Source organism: Lepisosteus oculatus, chromosome 18 (assembly GCF_040954835.1).
Source record: "Lepisosteus oculatus isolate fLepOcu1 chromosome 18, fLepOcu1.hap2, whole genome shotgun sequence".
Classification (NCBI taxonomy): Eukaryota; Metazoa; Chordata; class Actinopteri; order Semionotiformes; family Lepisosteidae; genus Lepisosteus; species Lepisosteus oculatus.
In genome coordinates, this window is record NC_090713.1 from 4,128,344 (window position 1) to 4,147,382 (window position 19,039).

Consider the following 19,039-nt stretch of genomic DNA (forward strand, 5'->3'; position numbering starts at 1 on the left):
AATACTTTGAGTTTACAGCTTGTCCAAGGTCATTTATTATTAATACTATTAGTAATATCTTCGTTAAAGACTTTGATGGCTACAGCTCAAACATGAGAGGTTGAGCTTTATTAGCCCCACCTTGCGGAAATTCCGGATACTATTATTTTGCTAGCGGTATTTACCGGTAACTCGCGGTATTTACCGGTAACTCGCGGTAGATTGCGTACAGCGGACCGGAAAATAATGCGGTATCGCCCGCGCATTTTGAATGGCTGCATCTGTATATCAACCAGGGATATCCACTGGGTATGCCCAAGTAAGCCATTCCTTAGGGACACAACTCAGAGGTTGTGTGGTATCAGGAAGGGAGCTGCCACTGAAAAGTGTAAAGCCACAGTAACGAGCAGAAGGGAGGTTAACGAACCCCAGGTTGAGCAGGTGGGAAAAAAATGGCTGGTCAGCACACCACAGTTAACTGTTACAATAACCTATGACAGACATGATACAGCTACCGAAGTGCAGCTACCCAACCAAACAGTTGTTCTACAAGTTCCTGAAGGAGCTATAGTGCATCGCAACGATTTAGCACTATATCACCTGGAGTTAGAACTGTATGAAACGGAACTCGAGATTGTGGACGCTTTCAGAGGACACAGCGTTGACTTGGATGACAGTAAGCCTTGAGGGGGTACAGTTAGTCGAATTTGTTCTCAACGACACAAACTTACAAACTATGCTGGTAGGTCCCAAGCACAGTCATTGTGGATCCTCTGGGGAGCTGGGAACAGTAAACATGGTCATCTTTACACTGCTGCTGGGTAGCTGGGGTAATGTGTTGGATGCTGTTCTCTTGTATCAAAGCCTTGTGGGGTAGTTTGAATGAGACAAAGGGAGCAATGGTGTATCACCGAAATCAGGTAACCACTCCCAAATGTCTGCCTGCTGCAGAGCTATCCGATACTGATAGTGAACTGCCATTAGTTTAAGGTCTAGAGCTAATGATGATGAGCTGGGTCAGTAATTCACCATCCACAGAACACCAGCATTGCTGCTTTTGCCTTCTCGGATCTCAACGTCCTTTAGTGCTTTGCTCTTTTATTATGAGGTGTGTTTATGTTAGTGTTGTGCATGTGTTTATGTTCACAAACAAGGAAAACACATTAAAAACATACATATATATCTTCTACTTCTCTCCTGTTCCCTTTAAAACAACAAAAACACCCTATGCCAATCCGTAAACGATCAAGGCATAGCTCATCTCAGGACTCCTGAGCGCAATTAAGGCCAAACCAGTCCTGGATTATACGTGCAATCAAAGCACCACTCCAGCTTCAGAACTCCTGGGCACTTTTAAGGCCCAACCCAGTTCTAAGCCTCAGAACTCCTGCGCACAATTAAGGCCAAACCAGTTCTGGATTACATGCCTACCTTAAGGCACAACTCAACTTCAGAACTCCTGAGCACATTTAAGGTCCAACCCAGTTCTGAGCTCCGTGGTAAAGGTCCAAACCCATTCAAAAACTCCACGCGCAATTAAGGCATACGCAAGTTTCGAACGCCTGTGCACAATACCGCGGATCACCGCCTGCCAGACCAAATTCTGGGCTTACAGCAAACCACCCACCACACCGGTGTCTTCCTGGGCCAGAGGTATCCAGGAACTCACGTTTACTCCATCATCTCGGGCGATTCTCGTAGGGAGCTCTCCTGCCAATGGGAAGTTCTGCGCCTTCTGGAGCATCCTGTCGACTACGCCAAAATTGTTGTAACAGAAAGAATAAAGTTCTGGATCCCGAGATAAAGCTAATAGATGAGTTTGTTGCATGCAAGGAACAATAAAGCCGAAGTCTTGTTTCCCGCAAGAAACAACAAAACCGAAGTATTATTCAAAATGCCGGTACAAACGTCCAGTTTATATAGGGTTTTCCTACTGCTTCTGATGTCACTCGTTATTATGGTAAAGGGGGGAGGTCACGGTCTGTGGCCAGTTTACAGCCTTTTGACCAAATGGTCAGTTAGATTAAGTCCCCAGGGAGTTTCCTAGCTCGCATCTAGAATCCTTATCAGTTCTCCCTTTTCTGCCATAAACTCCTGTTGCTTAGAAGTCTAATCTTCAGGCAGAACTGACTTAAGTTAACCCTTTTTACATCTTGTGTCTTACTTCAATTAGAATTAGAATGTCAGATTTGTGAGCACAGTGAGAGGAAACCAGAGGGATACCAAAAGTAACCATTACCATAGTTGTGATAGGATGACCTACTGGGTAGCATCTGTGCAGAGTAGGTAGGACTGAGCCTGATAAGCCAGAGTCCACCAATTTACTGCCTACAGTCTTGGGGAAGACAATCAATCTTTTCATTGTTTATTATAGCACTGATCCTATTTGGTCACGTACATGGTTCTATCTTCAATAATCACTACTTGAGCCTCTGAGAGGCAAGTTATAAAAATAAAGTCCAGAGGATGGAACCAAGGCTATAAATTCACAGCTCTTTGTTCTAATTATCTCCAGCAGGGGAAATCCAGCATAGTGTTCCCTGTGCTATCATTCTGAATATCTATAAATCATACTGGCTGTAGAAGCATGATTCTCTTACATTTAGAATTAAGTGTTATGAACGTTTTCTTAGATCAATATGATCATGGTCGTTAGAGGTGAAATAAGAAACTATGGGCTTGGAGAGACCTTTGATCCTCACAGCCCTGATATGTTCCCTAAAGCAGTCTCCCAGACTCCTTCCTGTTTCACCAATGTAGATAGCTGGGTATTTTCTGCAAGAGATGCAGTAAATAAGTTTGTTGGAGGTACAAGATGTCATCTGAGTGAACCGGAATAGTCCAGAGGAGCCTCTTAGCCATGCTGATGCAGCTACTTACTTGATAAAACTTTTTTTCTGCTGAATCATACCTAACAAATTATGTCAAATGTCTCTCTCTTGTGTAACAATCATGACATTTCTGAAATAGAAGCTTCTAATATAGAAGTATTTGGTGCCAATATGTTTCTGAGCATCATTGATGATATTAATTTATGTGCCAATAGGTTTCTGAGTGTCATTAACATTGTTAATTTTTGGATATAGATACATTTATTTAGCTGGTTGTGTTAGGGGATTTCACTCTCTTTGAACACATCTAAAACAAATGATTGAACTCATTCACTTGTGGTTATTTTGGAAACATTTTAACATGTTTGTTTTAACTTAATTGTGCTGTTGATGCTGTTGCAATAGACAAATGCTCAGGGCTTGTAATGCATGGCATTGTGACAGAGGTACGCTTTGGTACAGTACAAATTGTGTGAATAAATAATAAAGTAAAATTGCTTCCTGATTACTTGTTACTGAAACTTGCATGAAGACAAAATATAAATTATTTTAATGAGGATGTAAACCTCATTTTTACATCCTCATTAAAATAATAAAAGCACATCATGGTCACAACAGCTATAACAATAAACTATTTTTGATATTTTTTATACAGTATATCCAAAAAACAGTCATTTTGTTTTTGTAAAATAGTTCTAATATCTTTGTTTAAATTAATTTAATATTTAACATACTGAAAAATAAAAACGAATCAAGTCTAAATATGATAGAACTTAAATTCTGTAATTGGAAAAAGATTGTCCATGAGGGGTTAAGCTTTATTAGCTCCACCTGGCAGTTTTACAAGCTGATTCCGGATACTATTAACATAATCTAATTTGCATATGGTAAAGCTCGAAGTGACACGTTTTGACGCTTTTTGATGCCCACCGCGTTGTACTGCGGCATACCCCGCTCGTTTTGAATAGCTGCATCTGTATACTATACATGATTTTAAGGTATGTACGCCCAGTTTCTTAAAATGGAAGCTTATCAAAAGGTCTTTCTTGCATTCCTTGCTAAGTAATGACCTCACATTTGTGAGTTTCTCTCCAGAGCAGGGGGTATTTTCTCTAGACTTGAGAATCACCACACCTACTTTGTTCATGGCTAAATGCTTTTATGGCTGTGTCCGCGCAAATCTTATCTCTCCTTGAGAGGTTCACAGTTCTTCTGTGCTTTGAGGAGCCAAAAGGAATAACAAACACCTTATTATTCAAAGATGCAGACATGCAGATTTACTTGTGAGCAGGAAATGAGCATGCATACCCCCGTATTCAGTAGTATGACTTACAAGTTACATACAGTACTCTGCACTCAACTTTAAACCTTCTACTAAAGCCCATGAATACTGTGTTCATAGAGGTTTTCACACCGGACTTTACTTTTGACACAATATGGTTTGGACATTGATTGTAACGGTACTATTTTGTTGCCTCAGATGTTGCATTAACCTGATCAGCCACGTGAGTGTCCACTTCCAGACACTGACCTATACATTACACTTTTCCCTTTTGAACCATGATCTAATATTCCTAAGGTGTATATTGATGATTCAGGCTACATATGTAAATACACAGGCATGCTTACTTTATGGTTTGATGTATTTCTTCTTCTGATTAAAGTCAACTTACTGATCAACTTACAGTATGTTATCGTTCCAAAATCTCACCACCAGAGGGTGCCTCAAGCACTGGTTGCCCAGCTGTGCAGTAAAAGCACAGACCATAAAGACAACTGTAGCCAGTCCCAGATTAGTGTACCTAGAGTTACACGGCTCTCCACTTCAGGCCAACAGTATATAAACTTTGCTCTGAAACCTTGCAGTGCTCAATATTGTTTACCTCTGCTTAGAGCTCAGGACCTTTACTTACTGTTCTTTTTCCCTGTTTTGAATATTCTGCTATTTGCCTTATATCCTTCTCCTGTTCAGTTCAGTCCTTGTTATTTTTCTTACTATTCTTTGCACGTTACACCTGGTTACTTCTTGTTTCCTGTCTCGTGCTTCAGGCATTTTATTTCTCCTCAGATTGCCTACCTGGTACTTTATTTCAGGAATCCCTTCCTTTATTTCAAAGGAAATCCTCAGTTTGATGAATGAGCAGCATTGTTAGAAGCTAGTCAAGTGACTTATGAACCTGTTGAAATCTATGCTGTTTATGTTTTACAGTATGTACTCTTCTTCCTCTCTGTGTTAAGAATAATTTTAGATCTTCTGACAATCATCCACTCTAACATTATTTTACTGCACAATATTTGGGCTAATGTACTCTTGAGATGTGGTGAGGTTTCCATTCTCAAAGTTCAAGCTCATGTCAGAAAGAATTACTAAGATGAACACAATTCTAAAAAAAAAAACCTTCTGAGGTTGACAAATGTGCAATGTGCAAACACAGCACTGCATGACATACTCCAGATCCATGATCGCAGTATTCCACTGAGATGAAATTACACTCTTATGAGTTATGCAAAAACCAGACATCTGCAGGGAAAATCACTGCTACAAGCAACCCATAAAACAATCCATGTGCACGAAGATGGTTCAGCCAAAAATGTCAGATTGTCCCATATCCTGTGGTAGGTGTTCCAACATACTTGCCATATGATATTTTTTTCAATCTATTTTACAATTGTGCTTTTGGGGGTTATTATTTTAAATACAAAATCAGTAGTGAAGATCTCTCAATACTACTCATAGCCTAGTATAAAATATGACATTCAGGAATAATGTAGAAAGTGCCTTTTCTCTTGTGTAAGCACAGGTTAAACCTTAAACACACACTGAAATCTAGACTTGAACTGTCAGCTCCAACTGAAGGTCCATGAATGAACACACAGTGATTATGTTTGGACCTCTAGCAGAAACAAGCCAAGGCCTTTGCTATATTCTTGTGCGTTTCGGTAAGTTTACAAAGCGGGTTGAGGCTTTACCCTGCAGACCCCACAAACTCTTATCCACCACATTTTCAAAATGTCTTCAGTGTGAGATTGCTGTGCTCTACTACTCCTGAAGTCTTTGGACAACGTGAAATCTTAAGATTCTGTGTGATAACCAAAGCTTTACAATGCTGCTTGAGAAGTGTCCAACTTGTTAACTGTCAATCACTTTTGGAATTTCGCACATTTTGAAAATGAGACGAATGAGGGTTTGTGCCACAAGTTGTTGGTATAAGTAGTCACTGAATTCTTTGTTCTCTGGCACAGCTTTGGCAAAACAGTAATAAAACAGGCATGCTACAGTATATGTAACCACTATTTATTAACAATGACAAACACACACACATATTAAACAACACAACATGAAACATGAAGCAAGGAGTCTCAGAGGCCTATATCCTGAACAATCAGACAATCCCAGACTGCAACGAGGTACAGTATATGAAAATCCTATGTAACACCTACATAAACCAACAAGAGAGATGAACCTACTGTCTGAACTAAGCAAAATATGACCTTTAGTTAAACATCTTTCTCTTTAAATCTGTATGCTACAAAGAGAATAAGGGAACCTGAAGAGGTAAGGAAACCTATCTACTTATTCTAAAAATACATCCATTAATCAGGAGAGACAGTTTTTCACCTAAGGTTTCTCATTACTGGAAATCAGAGAGTAAAAAACAAGAGAATGTCAAGCTCTCTTGACAAGATTCAAATACATAACTAGAATCTGGTCTTTGGTTGATCTGGACAAGGACCTCTTTGTCACTCTCTCACATAATCAATCACATAATTCGGATAAATCTTGGCGCATTCCCATGACCCCGTCAATCAAACACCTGCCTGATCCAATTCCCAAAAAAGGCCACCGCACAAGCTAATCATCCTTATCACGTCTCTCGCTTCTCACCGCACCTGCTATTTAAACCTCCTCAACCTTCACTTCACCGCTTGGTATTAAACAGTCTACTGTTTATCTGAGCTCTTCACCTTTGAAACCTTTGCGATCCCTTTCTTCAAGCCTCCCTGGATACGACACTGATTGCCAACCCGACTCTGTCTTCATCTCGCCCTTTGGATTTGTTCGCACCCTCTTAACGGCCTCCTGGATAACGACACTGCCTGCCAACCTGACTCTGATTTCGCCTTGCCTTACTGGACTGGCTACCCGACCTGCATAGGGTTCTTCACACCACTTCTTACACTCTTGCACTGTCTTGTCTTGTGTCTTTTAGGCTGTCCTTCCTTCATTTTCTCCATGTCTTTTTATCCTGTGTTACTGGACGGTTATTCACTAATCATTTGCCCAGAAGATAATTAACCAAGGCAATCCAGACACATTTTGATCAATGTGTCTCAGACTTTCTAGAGGTCTGAAAACATCTAATTTTTTTTCTTACTTTGAAGCTCCCATGAACTGCGAATGCTGATACGAACTTGATGTTGACCATTATCTCTGAGGTCTTTAACAACACAATAGCCCCTTCCAATAGGTGTAGCAATATTTCTACAAATTATCCTCAGTAACAGACAATTTAATTGGTGAAGATTACTCCTCTCAGACTTAATTTGCTACAAGAATTATATTATAGACTAAGGACAAAAACGTATTGCATTTCAACATTTTGTCAACAAATCATAGACAAATTACAGAATCTCATCATGTTCTAAAAAACTTGATTTTTAATCAAACAGTTTTAGCTCAATGTAATGGCTATTCAGTGCAAAAATTACTGAATGTACTAAGATGAAAATTTAAAAGTTGCTGTAGGTCACAAAAGGTCAGATTTAATTTTAGTTCTCTTTTTGTTTGATGTGAGGACTATAAAATACTTTGTGCTTAAAATGTATTATTAATGTGTTCAACTGATAACTAACTAATAACATGTCATCCATTTAACAATGTTCATGTGAGTAATAGCTTGTTTTGTATGCTTCCAATTATTTTTCAATCAAATTGTTTGAGCACTCAGTAGTCACCTTATATAATAATCAACACGTATGTCCAGTGCATCATAGGATTGCTTTTGATTGGTGGACATGATTCATATCATTCTGAGTATATAAATCCACCTGTGCCTCAAGCAAGAAGAAAACAAAGAAAGGAAACAACAGAAGACAGGACTACAACCAGGGGGTGCCCACTTGTGACATTGGGGAAGACTTCATGTACACCTCTTGTGCCTTTTAGAGAATAAAGAGGATATTACCTTCTATAGGGAACCAATCGCAACATGTTATTATTTTAACATTTTCTGTGTGGTTTAAAATTTCTTATATTCCTTTGTAAATAAAACTTTACTGGTTTGGTTCTCTGTAGTAATCAATTTTTTTGAGTAATTAATTTTATACAAAAAGAGTTACTTACTAAAGAGTTAAATTTTAATTTCACCTCAGTTTTCTTTTGTGTATACAGAACTGTAGAAATGGGTTGGAAGACAGTAGTCTAATACAGTAGTCTGTATTTAAATTAGTAATACATAATATTATTATACAGTATGTGTCCAGTGAACAAATATGGTAAAACCTAAACATGATACTGTATACTTATGACTAAATTAAATCTACCAAAAAATGTATATATATACTGTACAGTATTACTAAAGAAGGTACCATAAATCCAATAAACAAAAACTTTTACTCAGACAAAGAAGAAAATTTAGGATAAAACAAGTACTCTAAACCATCAGAAAAGTGTTTAAAAAGAGTTAAAATAACAACTACAAAAATGGACACCCTGGACAGAATGAAATCAAAGGCAGATGGCATTCTGTAAACTATTGTATGTATGTGAGTCCCATTTTCAAATTAGTATATTTTACTAATATTGCTTTCAGCCACGTCAGCATGTTTAGACATGCAAAAGAACAGGTCAAGGTGAATTCTCTAGACAACCAAGTGAACATGCAATACAACCAGTTGGCTTCACCATGTCTGGAAACTACTTAATAGTCCAGTTGGAATTGGAATTTGCTCCTCAAATTGGAAGAACAGGAGGAAGATGCACCACTGGGTTATCCTGTCATTCAGATCCATATTCCTTAATATCCAAATCAAAGGAGAATAGTCTGCCAAGAAGAAAATGCCAACAAGTAATGACAGAAAGATTCCAGCACCCACTTAATCACTAAAACATTCTTTATTGATTGACAATTACCATTCCACAGGAAGCAACTTGCCACTAACATATAAGTCTACACTAAACATCTAAAACAATTTTCTAGGAAACTAATGCTCTCTACCATTTTCTCCCTCAAAAAACAGATTATCCTTTCCGACAACAACATCAAAGAGGCTAAGGAATTTCTACGGCTTACAGCTCCACATCATCTTCCCTCCATAACTAACCTCATTAGATCTCTCAACTCTAAACTCTACCAGTTTCTCACTACAGAGAAGGACAAAAAACTCAGTCATCTTCTACAGAAGAAAACCATCAACACCCCGAACACCCTCACCAACCCTAACCTTGTTGTCACCATACCTTCTGACCTTTCCCTTTCACAGGATGAGCGATCCCTCCTCAGCAATGGGCTCAGTTTTGTACCAGTTCCCAGGAAGCTGGACATCCCCCAGACCAATGTCGACCTTAACCGCTTTTACCGCAGGATCCGTCTCAGAGCACATTTTGCCGACAATTCCTCTTCACAGGCAGCTGATAACAACCCGGTTATTGATGTCATTAACAACATTAATCCCAAACAGAGCTGTTGGACTCCCTCCTCTGGCCGTTTTCCACCAGTTGATTATTTCATCAACCAATGCACTAATCAAGCTCCCAAGGCACTCTCTATACCCAGTAAACATAGGTCTAACCTCACCCAAGGAGAAAATCAGGCGCTCCAGTCTTTCCGCAACAGGGATGATATCGTCATCAAACCAGCGGACAAAGGAGGCGCTGTTGTGGTGTGGCGTAAGGATCTATACATCTCTGAAGCCTCTAGACAACTAACTGACACTTCTGCCTACCTCCCTCTCCAACAGGACCCTACCACTGACTACCAAAAGGAAGTGGTATCCACCATTTCTCTTCTTATCAGCAGTAATGAGCTCCCCCAGGAGGCAAACAGGCTCATCATGGAACATCTACAGGTATCTCAATTTTACCTCCTCCCCAGAATCCACAAACCGGACACCCCTGGACGCCCGATCGTATCAGCATGTAACTGTCCAACTACTTACATCTCAGCCTTTCTCGACAGCCTCATGAGACCGCTGGTTGAAGATCTTCCCTCATACATCAAAGACACCAACCACGCGCTCCAACTTTTTAATGATTTCCAATTTCAGGGTACCGAATGCTACATTTTTACCATGGACATCACATCTCTGTACACCGTCATTCCCCATAATGACGGCCTTACAGCACTCAAGCACATGCTGGACAAACGCACAGTGCTTGATCCACCCACCCACACCCTGATACGCCTTGCAGAATTGGTCCTCACACTGAACGCATTCTCTTTCAATAATCTTTTTTACCAACAGGTCAGTGGAGTTGCCATGGGCACCAGAATGGGACCCAGCTATGCCAACATTTTTGTCGGCTGGGTAGAAGAACGCTTCTTCGCTTCCTACACTGGCTATGTCCCTGACCTCTACAAACAATATATTGATGACTGCGTCGGTGCCGCCACATGCTCCAACGATCAGCTTGAGTTCTTCCTGCACCATTTCACCAACTTCCACCCATCCCTCAAATATACGATTAACATATCTTCCACTACTCTTCCGTTTCTAGACATCCACTTGTCTATCAACTACCCTCGACTGTCCACTTCAGTTTATTACAAACCCACGGATTCACACAGCTACCTCCTGTACAGCTCATTTCACCCCAACCACACTAAAAACTCTCTTCCTTTTTCACAGTTCCTTAGGTTACGACGATTATGCAGCAACGACATCGACTTCGAGAACCAAGCCCTCGAAATGTACTCATTTTTCATCAACAGAGGATACCCCAGCAGTGTGATTGACAGGGCCCTTGCCCGAGCCAAAAACACCCCCCGGACCATTAACCCAATCAGGAACTCCCGCCGCAACAACCGCATTCCTCTGGTGCTTCCTTACCACCCTAACACACTTCCTATCCCCAGGACCATTAACCACAACTTTTCCATCCTACAGGATGATCCCTCCATTGGGGCCCTCTTTTCTGATCGCCCTATCATCTCATATCGCCGACCACCTAATCTGCGTAACCTCTTTGTTCACAGCTCCCTTGACCGCCCTCAACAACCATCTACACCAGGCACTTTCCCTTGCAACAGAGCTCGCTGTATCACCTGCAAATACACAGCCACCACCACACTCATTCAAGGCCCCTCAGGACAATTCCGGATCACCCAGACAGCATCTTGTACCTCCAGCAACCTTATTTACTGTATCTCTTGCAGTAAATGCCCAGCCATCTACATTGGAGAAACAGGAAGGAGACTCGGAGACCGTTTCAGAGAACACGTCAGGGCTGTAAAGATTAAAGATCTCTCCAAGCCCATTGTTTCTCATTTCACCTCTGACGGCCACGACCACTCTAATCTCTCCGTTTGTGTTCTCAAAGACGGTTTTCCAAACTCATACATCAGAAAGACCACCGAAACTAAAATTATTCTGCAGCTAGGATCACACCTTCTCCCTTCCCTTAACTACTGTTCTTTTAAATTTTCTCCATTCATTGGAAGTTTCATTTCACACCTCTCTGCACCCATTCTGACTTCAGACCTCTTGATTGGCCTCTCTTTCTGTCCCCTGCTCCCGCCTCTCACTCCTCCTCCCTCACAACCTTTGTTCTCCCGCTACTTTACCTTTGCCTACTGCCCTGTCTCTCTCACACCTGAAGAAGGCTCCACGGCTGAAACGTTGTGTTCTCTTTCTTCTTTTTTTCAGCATGGAATAAACCTATTACTTGTTCCTTTGCAGCCTACGCATGCTGACGCAGCTACCCACCTGAACTACTACACCTCTGGCTGTTAGCTCCCTGTGTACCAGTTTAGCTGTGGATTGTGTTGTTCCACCCAGGAGAAATTCAGGACCAGAAAGCAGAGTGGAGATGGAGCACAAAGAAGGACTAAAGTCTCACTATGGATGGCACTGACCTTAAGTTGCAAAGGACTCATCTGTTGCTCTGTGTGGCCAGAGCTGCTAGGACTTCCATCCAGGGCCTGCACTGCGGGAGAAGTAGGACATGGTTTCAGAGGAATCCTGATTGCCAGTAAGATGTGGTTGAAGTTCCTGGAGGCTCCTGAGTCCACAAATGCCTGCACGTGCGTAATGTGCAAGTTCATTAAGAGTGAGGCAGGCAAGACAAATCAAAGTGGGGAGTGTGGAGAATGTTACCTCACTCATTAAGTACTCCTCATTCTTTACTGAGCTGTGGCTTTTCCCTACTCCACTGACCTGCTGGTAAAAAAGGTTATTGATAGAGAAAGGAAAGAAGGCATATTCAGTGTGAGGGCCAATTCGGCAAGACATACAAGATTATGGGTTGATGTGCATTTGTCCGGCGTGTGCTTCAGGGTTGCAAGACTGTCGTTGTGGGGAATGAGAGTGTACAAGGATGTGTTGTCCATGGTGAAAATGAAACGTTCTGGGCCTGGAAAATTAAAATTGTAAAACTGGAGAGCATGGTTAGTGTCCTTAATATATAAAGCAAGCCCTTCTACCTGTGGTCTCATAAGCCTGTCGAGAAAGGCTGAGATGCAATGATGGGACAATTGTATGCTGAGATGATCAGACATCCAGGGGTGTTGGGTTTGTGGATTTTTGTAACTAGGTAAAATTAGGATAACTGAGGATGTTCAACAGTGACACAGTTTACCTCCTGGAGAGGTTCCTGATGAGAAGAGAGATGTTGGATATCACTTCCTTTTGGTAGTTATTGGTAGGATCCTGTGGAAGAGGATGATAGGTAGAAGTGTTAATAATTTGTCTGGTGGCTTCTTGATATATAGGTCCTTTTGCTACACTACAACAGTGCCACTTATTTTGTCCACTGATTTGATGACAATATCATCCCTGTTGTGCACATGAACATCTCCTTCAGTTGAAGTTACTGTAGATCAGTGCTTCTGGAAAGGGTCTTGGAAGCTTGATGGTTGCAATGGTTAATGCAATAATCTACTAAAGGAAAACGGCCAGAGGAGAGAGTCCAAGAGCTTTGTTTGTTTGTTGATATTGTTAATGGCATCAATAACCAGGTTGTTGTCACCTGCAGGTGAAGAGGTGTCATCAGCAAAATGTGCTCAGAGGCGGATCCTGCGGTAAAAGCGGTTGAGGTCAACTGGAGTTTGAGGGATGTCCAGCATCTTGGGGACTGGTACAAGCCTGAGGCCTTTGCTGAGCAGAGATCATTCATCCTGTGAAAGGAGAAGACCTGAGGGTAACAACAAGATTGGGATTAGTGGAGGTAGTAGGTGCCTTGAGGTTTTTTTTCTGAAAAGATTAGTTTTTTGTTTTTATCTGCACTGAGGAACTGGTAGAGTATGGAGTTGAGGGATCTGATGAGGTAAGGCATAAAAAGAAGATGATCTGGAGCAGTTTGCTGTAAAAAAAAAAACTTCTTAATTTTTTGTTATTGACAGAAAGAGTAATTTTTGAGGGAAAAAATGGTAGAAAGCATTAGTTTCTTTGAAAATAGGTGAAGAGGTCTCTGACTATTACTCTGGGTGGTATCTGAATCAAAGTAAAGATTGCTGTGAAGAGGTGGAATTCTGTTTTACCCCCTGTCTCAGGAGAGGGAAAGCTCATTGAATGGCGGTACTTTAATAGTACTGTACTACAGGTTTTAGAGATACCCTTGGCCTCTATCAAGATGGCCAACAGGAAGCTAAGGAGTAAAATCCTTAGAGAACAGTAAGAAATCAGCAGAGCTGAGAGCAGCTGACTGCCTTTCCTCAGACTGTAACATTCAGAACAGACAAAAACACGGGAGCTGATGAGATTTATGCAAGGAGGGCATAAGGAGTGAGAAAAAAGATTGTGCTATAAGAGAAGGAAGATTCTTTGTGTGAGAATAACAGTAAACCATGAATGATCTGGATTGTGTATGGACCTGATTCCAATATATGACCTTTTTTCTGGCTTTTGAATACAGCTTTGGAAAGACCCTTGCCATTGTTTGCTTCCTGAAAAAGTGAAGTATCTGTATGGAGCCTGTTAATTGCAATTTATGATTAATTAGGGTTAATTGCAACAAACAGAAAGCAGTGTACTAATTGAGTTCAACCAGCATGCAGCACCATGCTAAACAGAAACCAAAGTAACAGTTTTGCCCTCTAGAGGTTACTGAATTAGGAGTCTAACTTAATCCATCTCTTCATATGGTTTAAGCAATTTAGCAGTGCACTAAGTGGAACTCACATTAGAACAGTCCCAAAAATAGTGAAAATAATATTCCCATTACATAATGAATGTATGAATCCATCCCTGTTAACCCACTTTTATTCCCCGTCCTTGCACCGGATCCCTCTCCAGTTTTTAATCCTTCTCTTGTCTGTCCTGGATGGATCACCCGGCTCTGGACTCTTTGACTTCGCCCTGGATTTGCCCTTTGAACTCCTTTGGACTTGTACACCTGGACCACGCCCCCCCGAGCACCAGTGCACAGTCATCACACCATCCTGTTCGCCAACCTGCCCAGTTCCTAGTCATCTCCTCCCCGTGTCTGTTTCACTCCCTTCCAGATTCTGCCACCTACATAGGGACCTGATCTACACTTCGTGGCAAAATGGCAATAAAGAAGTTAGCAGGTCAATGAGCTAAAAGAGCTGGGCTTTTATTTAGTTTGTTGTTTTGCTGTGCAGTGGCTGCAATGTGTTGGTATCAACACTTTAAATAAAAATCCAAAAACATTAATTAGAAAACACTCTCAGATTAATTACAATACATGTAAGAAAGTGCACGAGGCTTTCTTTTGAAGTAAAGTGTGTATATAAATATAACCATTCATAAAAAAAGAAATGACCAATGTGTATACTTTCAAAAAAAATACATTTAAAGTCTCAGTATGTGTATGCATAACTTTAGAAGGAAAAGTTAAGCCACTGTGATATCCTTCATAACCCAATTGGTCAGTTGCATCAGGTTGAAAGCAATGTACTAACTGGGTGATCCCATGGTAGGTATTCAGCACTGTACTAAACTTGCGCAGTAGATAGTAAGTAACATCTGGTACCTTCCATTATTTAATTATGGGACAAAGGAAGTCTAAGCTAACTAAGCAATGTAGCACCATACCAAGCATAACACTTTCATTGAGAAAGTTTAAAGGTAAAAAAAATAAAGAAAGAAATTGAAAGGTAATTTTTTTGCAGATCTTTACTCTGAATTGGTAAAATCTTATTTTATATTATTATTATAAAAGTTTTATCTTCTCAGCTTTTCTGCTGGTTGCTATTGACCAGGGATCCACCGGATTCCTTAGGTCCTGCTATTGTCCAATGGTCAAGGCTTTGCAGAGTATGTGGGCTGTTCCGAGGAGAGCGATCTTCTGCACCTGAGCTGCACTCATTTTGCCTGGCAGCCCCATCGAGGTACTTTTGAAATCCGAGTTGAGTAGTTCCAAGAGCTCTGAGTATGACTGGGATCACACATGCCTTTGTGTTCTACATGCGTGATATCTCAATCTCAAGGTTCTTGTATTTGCTTCATTTTTCAACCTCGTTAAGACAGACATTCGCATCATCTGGAACAGCTACATTGATGAGAAAACATCGCTTCTTGCTCCGATCACGGAGGATGATGTCTAGTCAGTTTGGTCCAATAGTACAATCGGTGTTAACAACCATGTCATATATGGTAATGTTATCTACACAACTTTTTCAGGTTGGCGATCGTACCAGTGATCAGGCACTGGTAGGCCAAGCTCCTGAAGCATTGACCAGTGCAGGTAACTAGCTATTCTATTGTGCCGATGTGTATGTTCTTTCAGCACTAGCATCCAGCAACAAAATGGCAGCTATGCTCCTCTTGTTGGTGACACAACCTGCATTTGCCATCTACATCCATCTTGATATTCCTCCGATGATAGTGAGTGTTCAGTGCCTGATCTTGAGCTATTATTATTATTGTTATAAATGGTGTTGTTCTTGTTATATGGTTTCTTCTTGAGTCCACAACAGTTGACAAAACTGTAATTTTATGTTTCCTATAACATAATGAAAATAATTTCTGGAATTAAAATTCTTGTCAATTTTACTTTTATTTAGAATAGTAGATTATTGCTAACAGTTAATTAGCTATCAGAAATTACAAAAAGACATTATATTGTAACGCCCATCGCCTGGTGGTGAGGAGGAAGCGCCCCTAGGCGCTCGTAGTACCGCTGGGCATGCTGGGAGTGGTAGCCGGGAAGAGTCTGAGGGTCAGCACGATGACCAGCGGCTGACCCTACCTGTGTAAATAATGTCCTAGTAATTCTAGTGCCCTGTGTAGTCCTGTAAAAGTGTAGTGTGTTGTTAGGTAATTACCACCCTAAATAAGTGTACGTGTTCCGTCAGTCTCCTCATGTGTGTGTAGATCCTGTGTTTGGTTTCGTGTGGTTGAAAATGAATAAAGCTAATGCTTGTTTGTTAATTGCATCTCCACTCATCCTTGTTCTGAAAAGAACCTGCAAACGCTACAATATGGAGTTATTTTGTTAACAATTTCAATAGTTCAAAACAATATTTATAATTTACAACAAATATTATGAATTTCTGATTTTCAACTACATGACACCTCAGAAAAATAAAACTGCAAAGACCATGAATTTTAAGATTTCGGTTAAAACATTTCAAAAGGGCTGTCCTTATGCAAGCCTGTCTTCACATCAATCAGTTGAAGTTTAGAATCATTGCAGGGCAGAGGGACAAACACTTGAACATGGATGTCTCCAACATGGACCTGCAATGGATACAGAAGACACTGGAGCTCAAATGAGAATACGAATCAGCTTTATAATATGATTAAAATCATGTTCCCATATAAGTGTTTATGTACTGTATAGCCATCCTTTTCCTAACCAACTCAAGCAATGGGCGCAAAGTGGAATAATCCCTGGTCGGGACACCAGTCTTTCACAGGACAGACAGACGCAGTGCTTAACATTACTGGCTTGCAGGGCTGAGACCCTGGGTTCAACTCCTGGGGTGCAATTATGGTTTGTGCAATTTCCTCTGAGTTATCCCTTTTCCTCTCACAGTCCAAAGGCATACTTGTAGGTTCATTGGCTTCTGGAAAACTGGCCCTGGTGTGAGTGTGTCAGTTGTGCCCTGCAATGAACTGGCAGCCCAGTGACCCTCTATTGGATGAAGTGGTTAGAAAATAGATGGATGCATATTACTTTTAACTTTAAGCTTTGATTGAGGTACAATAACTGAAAAAAAATGAAGCAGACTTTTTCTTCAGCTGGAATCTGGGCTTTCTCAGAAATAAAAAAATTAAAAATAAAACATTTACCATACATTAATATTCAGCTTGTCATTATCAATGCCATTGGCACTGGTTTGATGTTATTAGAAAAAATAGATAAAATTACTACCTTACTATTAAGTGAAGGTACCCTAAATAAAGTTTTAAGCACTACGTGAAGCTTAGATTTGTAGGTATTGTTACAACTTTAGGTGACTGAGAAGTGTTTCTTATATTTTAGATAAATATTTGTGACACTTGGAAGAGTAAACACTTCTAATGTCAAAGGAGAGAGGATGTTTGCTGAGGTCTGAGTTTACCTTAGTAAACCTAGGTAAGTAGTGGGTTAGTGATATTCAAGGAGCAGTATAGAAACACACAATATAAGATCACATTAAGAACACAGGAGAAGAAAGAATGTCACAAATAAGGAAGGAGAATAAAGTCCAGAGAAGTTGAAACCTGAAGCTTGCACAAGGCGAGAGCTGCTACTTCATCATCATAGAGCTAAGTATTGGACCCTTATTAGAGAGAACATGCTATTCTGTGTTTTTGGGGAACTTGGGTTTTCTTGGTAAAAGATACCTCAGTTAGAATCGTCTTTCCTGCTTAGGGTGCATTTTTATGGGTAGGGATATTGGTTTACATTTATTTTGTGGCATCCGGGGTGCAGAGAGGGAGATTTCACTGCAGGTTGTATTGTATTTAGTAAGAAGGCAGCTTCTGTCTTGTGTGGCCTCTGTAGGCATTCAGAGTCTAATGAGTAGTATCAGTCTGAGGTTTTCTGGGTAACCAGAATGTTAGGCCTCTGAAACACTTTGTTTGTAAACACTGTACATAGAATAATTTGGGTATTGTATGTTTTGTTGTGTGTAGTGTAGTTTGTGTCTTGTCATTGTAATAAATATGTGTTTAATCAAGTGTGCCTGGATTATTCCTCCTCTCACCAAAGCGGTGCCAGAGAACAACAAAAATTCACATGCCTCTAATTATACCAACCACTCAGGTATATTACTAGAAATCACTTACAAGTGGTGGTTATGAATAATTATTTTATTATTTTATTAATTGACTTAACCACTCAGTCAAATCCTGATTTCACCATTTCGTAATCCCCCATTTGCAACAGTATTATATTTATAGCCATAATGTGTTAACTTCTATGTGGCTAATAACTACCTCTTGCACTCTCATGTAAAACGTATTCATAGGCTTCTGTGACAGATCCTCTAAGATGGTGGAGTGACAATGGAGATACTACACACATTAAGCATCTGAAGTATGGGCAAACGCAGAGCCCTGGCTGAGGTAGGAACTTAAATTGAAAGCTGGAGATGATCTCAAGATAGGACTGTATTGCTAGTTCTGCAATTAAGAAGTTAGCTATATATTAAATCCAAAAGTTTATTGTAATTGACCATTTGTGTTTGTTATAAAACCGATAAGCAGTTTAGCTGTTCAGGGTTATAGTGAGATACGAGAATGATTAAGTTAGTTAGCAGCTGAATGAGCTCAAAGAGCTACTGTAGGCTTTTGTTTAGTTTGTTGTTTTGCTTTGCAGTGGCTGGTTCTGGTTTTTGTACCAACAGTTTAAGTAAAGATCCACAGACGTAAATTAGAAAGTATTCTGAGATCAAAAGTGCATGAGGCTTTCTTTTGAAGTATTGTGTGTACATAAATGTTGCCTGTCACAAAAAAATAAATTCCCAATGTGTTGACATTTGTGCACATTTAAAGTGTCACAGTATGTGTATGTACAGTATCACTTCTGAGGCAAACTTTAAGCCACTGTGATACAGTACATTACCCAATGGGTCAATTGCATCTCACTGAAAGCATTGTACTAACTGTGGGTGGTACAT